Raw genomic sequence first — 5,943 nt, 5'->3', positions numbered from 1 at the left:
ATTTTTTGCGGGATGAGATGACGGTTTGATTGCTACAATTTTGGGCGTACATGCGACTTTTTTGATCACTTTTATTACCTTTTTTTGGGAAGTAAGGTGAGCAAAATTTCAATTTCATCATAGTTTTTTATTTTTTATTTTTATGGCGTTCACCGTTCGGGTAAAGTAACATGACCGTTTTATAGATCAGGTCGTTACGGACGCGGCGATACCAAACATGTGTAGGGAATGTTATTTTTTTAATTTTTAATCAGTGATAAATGTGTTTTTTGATTTTTACTTTTTTTTCACTTTTTTTTTTTTACCCAGATCCACTTGGTTCTTGAAGATCCAGTGGGTCTGATGTCTGTATAATACAGTACAGTACAATATATATTGTTCTGTACTGTATTTTACTTACACTGAACAGATCTATGCTTTCAGCACAGATCTGTTCAGCACCATGGACAGCAGGACGCCTGAGAGGCGTCCTGTTGCCATGGGAACCTTCCCCGTCTGCTCAGAACTGCGCAGACGGGGAAGGGTAAGGATGGGATCTGGCGGGGGGCTGTCTGGGAGCTCTCTCCCTCTCCATCGGGGGGCTGCAAAGGCACAGCAGCCCCCCGATCGGAGAGGGAGGGAGCTCCCTCTTACTGTTAACTTTTTCCATACAGCGGTCCGTACGGACCGCTGTATGGAAAGGGTTAAACGGCTGACATCGCATCACCGATGTCAGCCGTTTATACCAGGGTGTCAGCAATGTGCTGGCACCCTGGTATACCCACTCTACACCAACGATTATTCAATAGGAGGCGGGCGGGGGATCGCGATCCCCCCTGCCGCACCGCCCCCACCGCCCGCAACACCCCCCCTGCACCTCCCACCGGGCTAAAATCATTCAGAGGTGCAGGGGGGGTGATAAAAATATATTTTCGGCACACTAAAGTTTCTGATCGCCGCGGTCAGGGACCGCAGCGATCAGAAACTGCAGAAAGCGCAACAAACCGCAGGTCTGAATTGACCTGCGGTTTGTTGCGATCGCGGACATGGGGGGGTCACGGGACCCCCCCACGCATTTAGCCGAGGTGCCTGCTCAATGATTTGAGCAGGCACCTTGTTCCGATCACAGCCGGCCGGGCGGCAGTGATCGGAACAACACATGACGTACCGGTACGTCATGTGTCCTTAAGGACTCGGGAAACATGCCGTACCCATACGTCATGTGTCCTTAAGGGGTTAAAGGGATTCTGTCACCTCCCCTAACCCAAAATCGGATTTTAAAGCAGTCATGCAGCACAGCTTACCTTGAATCGGCTGCGCTCTTCTATCTTGTAATCCGTCCAGTAGTTTATGAGAAAAACGACTTTTATGATTATGTAAATTAGCCCTGAAGGTGCCCAGAGGGGCGTTTTATTCCCCTTAGTGTGCCCAGTAACGCCCCTCTTAGGCCCCTTTCACACGGGCGAGTATTCCGCGCGAATGCGATGCGTGAGGTGAACGCATTGCACCCGCACTGAATACCGACCCATTCATTTCTATGGGGCTGTTCAGATGAGCGGTGATTTTCACGCATCACTTATGCGTTGCGTGAAAATCGCAGCATGCTCTATATTCTGCGTTTTTCACGCAACGCAAGCCCCATAGAAGTGAATGGGGTTGCGTGAAAATCGCAAGCATCCGCAAGCAAGTGCGGATGCGGTGCGATTTTCACGCATGGTTGCTAGGTGACAGTCTATTCACTGTATTATTTTCCCTTATAACATGGTTATAAGGGAAAATAATAGCATTCTGAATACAGAATGCATAGTAGGTGATCAATTGAGGGTTAAAAAAAAATAAAAAAATTAACTCACCTTCTCCTTTTGTTCGCGTAGCTCCGGGTCTCTTCTTTACTTCTCAAAAGATGAACTATCGGATAGGACCTGTGGTGACGTCAGATCACATGCTCCAATCACATGGTCCATCACCACGGTGATGTACCATGTGATTGGAGCATGTGATCTGACGTCACCAAAGGTCCTTTAGCCGATAGTTCATCTTTTGAGAAGTAAAGAAGAGACCCGGAGCTACGCGAACAAAAGGAGAAGGTGAGTTAATTTTTTTATTTTTTTTTAACCCTCAATTGATCACCTACTATGCATTCTGTATTCAGAATGCTATTATTTTCCCTTATAACATAATACAATCTACAGAACACCGATCCCAAGCCCGAACTTCTGTGAAGAAGTTCGGGTTTGGGTACCAAACATGCTTGATTTTTCTCATGCGAGTGCAAAACGCATTACAAATCGCGGGTGTTCCCGCAACGCACCCGCACATTTTTCCGCAACGCCCGTGTGAAAGAGGCCGTACAGTGCCCAAAACGCCTTCCTTCCGACTGCCTAACCGCCCACAGCCTCTCATCCCTCTCCTCTCCCTCACGGCCGAACGAACTCTTGCGCAGGCGCAGTACCCACTAAGGGCTGCGCCAGTGCGATCTGCAGGAGACTGAGGGCAGGAGCTTCATCCTCGTCACTGGGCATGCTCGCTCTTCCCTCAGTCAGCCTGGGAGGAAGCGCAGAGGATTGCCGATCGGCTGCTGCACCCTGCGTTTTCTCCAGCCTGCCTGCCAGCGATTTCTTTCTTCACCCTCTCTCCTGGAAACAACTCATTATTACTGTACTCGGCGCATGCCTAGTGACGAGGATGAAGCTCCTGCCCTCAGTCTCCTGCAGCCCTCAGTGGGTACTGCGCCTGCGCGAGAGTTCGTTCGGCCGTGAGGGATGAGAGGCTGTGGGCGGTTAGGCAGTCGGAAGGAAGGCGTTTTGAGCACTGTAAGAGGGGCGTTACTGGGCACACTAAGGGGAACATAACGACCCTCTGGGCACCTTCAGGGCTAATTTACATAATCATAAAAGTCGTTTATCTCATAAACTACTGGACGGATTACAAGATAGAAGAGCACAGCCGATTCAAGGTAAGCTGTGCTGCATGACTGCTTTAAAATCCGATTTTGGGTTAGGGGAGGTGACAGAATCCCTTTAACCACCTCCCGACCGCCTAACGCACGGATGCGTCCTGGAGGCAGTCGATTCATTCCTCCTGGACGCATCAGTGTGTCATCTCGCGAGACGCGAGATTTCCTGTGAACGCGCGCACACAGGCGCGCGCGTTCACAGGATCGGAAGGTAAGCGAGTGGATCTCCAGCCTGCCAGCGGCGATCGTTCGCTGGCAGGCTGGAGATGCGATTTTTTTAACCCCTAACAGGTATATTAGACGCTGTTTTGATAACAGCGTCTAATATACCTGCTACCTGGTCCTCTGGTGGTCCCTTTTGCTTGGATCGACCACCAGAGGACACAGGCAGCTCAGTAATAATTAGCACCAAACACCACTACACTACACCCCCCCCCCCCGGTCACTTATTAACCCCTTATTAACCCCTGATCACCCCCCTGTAAGGCTCCATTCAGACGTCCGTATGTTTTTTACGGATCCACGGATCGGATCCGCAAAACACATACGGACGTCTGAATGGAGCCTTACAGGGGGTGATCAATGACGGGGGTGATCACCCCATATAGACTCCCTTTGTAGAACCTCAGGAAACATGACAGGTGCTCAGAAAGTCAGAGCTGCTTCAAAAAGCGGAAATTCACATTTTTGTACCATAGTTTGTAAACGCTATAACATTTACCCAAACCATGTTTTTTTTTTATCAAAGACATGTAGAACAATAAATTTAGAGAAAAATTTATATATGGATGTCGTTTTTTTTGCAAAATTTTACAACTGAAAGTGAAAAATGTCATTTTTTTGCAAAAAAAAAGTAAAATTTCGATTAATAACAAAAAAAGTTAAAATGTCAGCAGCAATGAAATACCACCAAATGAAAGCTCTATTAGTGAGAAGAAAAGGAGGTCAAATTCATTTGGGTGGTAAGTTGTATGACCGAGCAATAAACCGTGAAAGTAGTGTAGTGCAGAAGTGTAAAAAGTGGCCTGGTCTTTCAGGGTGTTTAAGCTATAGGGGCTGAGGTGGTTAAGGGCTCATGCACACAAACATATTTTTTTTACGGCCGTATGCAGAACCATAGACGGTGGAGGTGCAGTAGACATCGCATATCTAGATTTTAGTAAGGCTTTTGACACTGTCCCACATAGAAGACTTATCAATAAACTGCAGTCATTGAGCATGGACTCCCATATTGTTGAGTGGATTAGGCAGTGGCTGAGTGACAGACAACAGAGGGTTGTAGTCAATGGAGAACATTCAAAACAAGGTCATGTTACCAGTGGGGTTCCACAGGGATCTGTACTGGGACCGATTTTGTTTAATATCTTCATAAGTGATATTGCAAAAGGCCTCGCTGGTAAGGTTTGTCTTTTTGCTGATGACACAAAGATATGTAACAGGGTTGATGTTCCTGGAGGGAAACGCCAAATGGAAAAGGATTTAGGAAAACTAGAAGAATGGTCAGAACTCTGAAAACTGAAATTTAATGTAGATAAGTGCAAGATAATGCACCTGGGGCGTAAAAACCCAAGGGCAGAATATAGAATATTTGACACAGTCCTGACCTCAGTATCTGAGGAAAGGGATTTAGGAGTAATTATTTCAGAAGACTTAAAGGTGGGAAGACAATGTCATAGAGCAGCACGAAATGCCAGCAGAATGCTTGGATGTATAGGGAGAGGTATAAGCAGTAGAAAGAGTGAAGTGCTTATGCCGCTGTACAGAACACTGGTGAGACCTCACTTGGAGTATTGTGCGCAGTACTGGAGGCCATATCTCCAGAAGGATATAGATACTCTAGAGAGAGTTCAGAGAAGAGCTACTAAACTAGTACATGGATTGCAGGATAAAACTTACCAGGAAAGGTTAAAGGACCTTAATATGTATAGCTTGGAAGAAAGAAGAGACAGAGGGGATATGATAGAAACTTTTAAATACATAAAGGGAATCAACTCGGTAAAGGAGGAGAGCATATTTAAAAGAAGAAAAACTACCACAAGAGGACACAGTTTTAAATTAGAGGGGCAAAGGTTTAAAAGTAATATAAGGAAGTATTACTTTACTGAGAGAGTAGTGGATGCATGGAATAGCCTTCCTGCAGAAGTGGTAGCTGCAAATACAGTGAAGGGGTTTAAGCATGCATGGGATAGGCATAAGGCCATCCTTCATATAAGATAGGGCCGGGGGCTATCCATAGTATTCAGTATATTGGGCAGACTAGATGGGCCAAATGGTTCTTATCTGCCGACACATTCTATGTTTCATTAATTTCTACGGTGTCACAAAAAATAAAATAAAAAAATGACTGCATTCATTATCCATATCTATACAAAAAAAATACATGTGCGGTTCTTGTCCGTTTTGTGGACAAGGACAGGCATTGTTACAGTGGATCTGCAAGAACCCTAAGGCTGGGTTCACACTGAGGATTGTTGGTTCTTTTTCATGAACGGGTTTTGAACACAGTTTCTGGTGAGGTTTGGGAAGGGTTTTTATTCCTGACCATTTTCAATGGAAATCAGCATCAGAAACGGACAGGACACTTTTTCTGCCATGGCGTTTGAAAACCGCATGCAGAAAACAAGCTCCGTATAGTTTAACACGCACATTTCCACTGAAAATAAGTTCTGAGCGTTTATGGTGCGGAATCCCAGCAACAACTAAAAATGCACGCCCAAAATACTCCGCCCGATAACCGCAGCATCACTGCGCCACAGACAATATGCCGCACGGCGGGTTTGTAGCTTTTCTGTGCACCATTTTCTATAATAACGCCACACCGAAACACAGGATAAGCAAGTTATTCAATTACAAAATGGCCGCTGCCTTATGTCATCGCCGTTCTCTCACAGGAAGAGGCGCGCGAGTGCTGTCGGGTAACGAGACCTATCCTACTTTCAAAGCCTGCTGTTGGGTGGTGAACGGAAGTGGCTAAGTAGTTGACCAATCGTTGTATAGAACGCCAACGA

Source organism: Bufo bufo, chromosome 10, assembly GCF_905171765.1.
Source record: "Bufo bufo chromosome 10, aBufBuf1.1, whole genome shotgun sequence".
Lineage (NCBI taxonomy): Eukaryota > Metazoa > Chordata > Amphibia > Anura > Bufonidae > Bufo > Bufo bufo.
The sequence above is the reverse complement of the archived record's forward strand: the minus strand, read 5'-3'. Positions refer to the sequence as shown.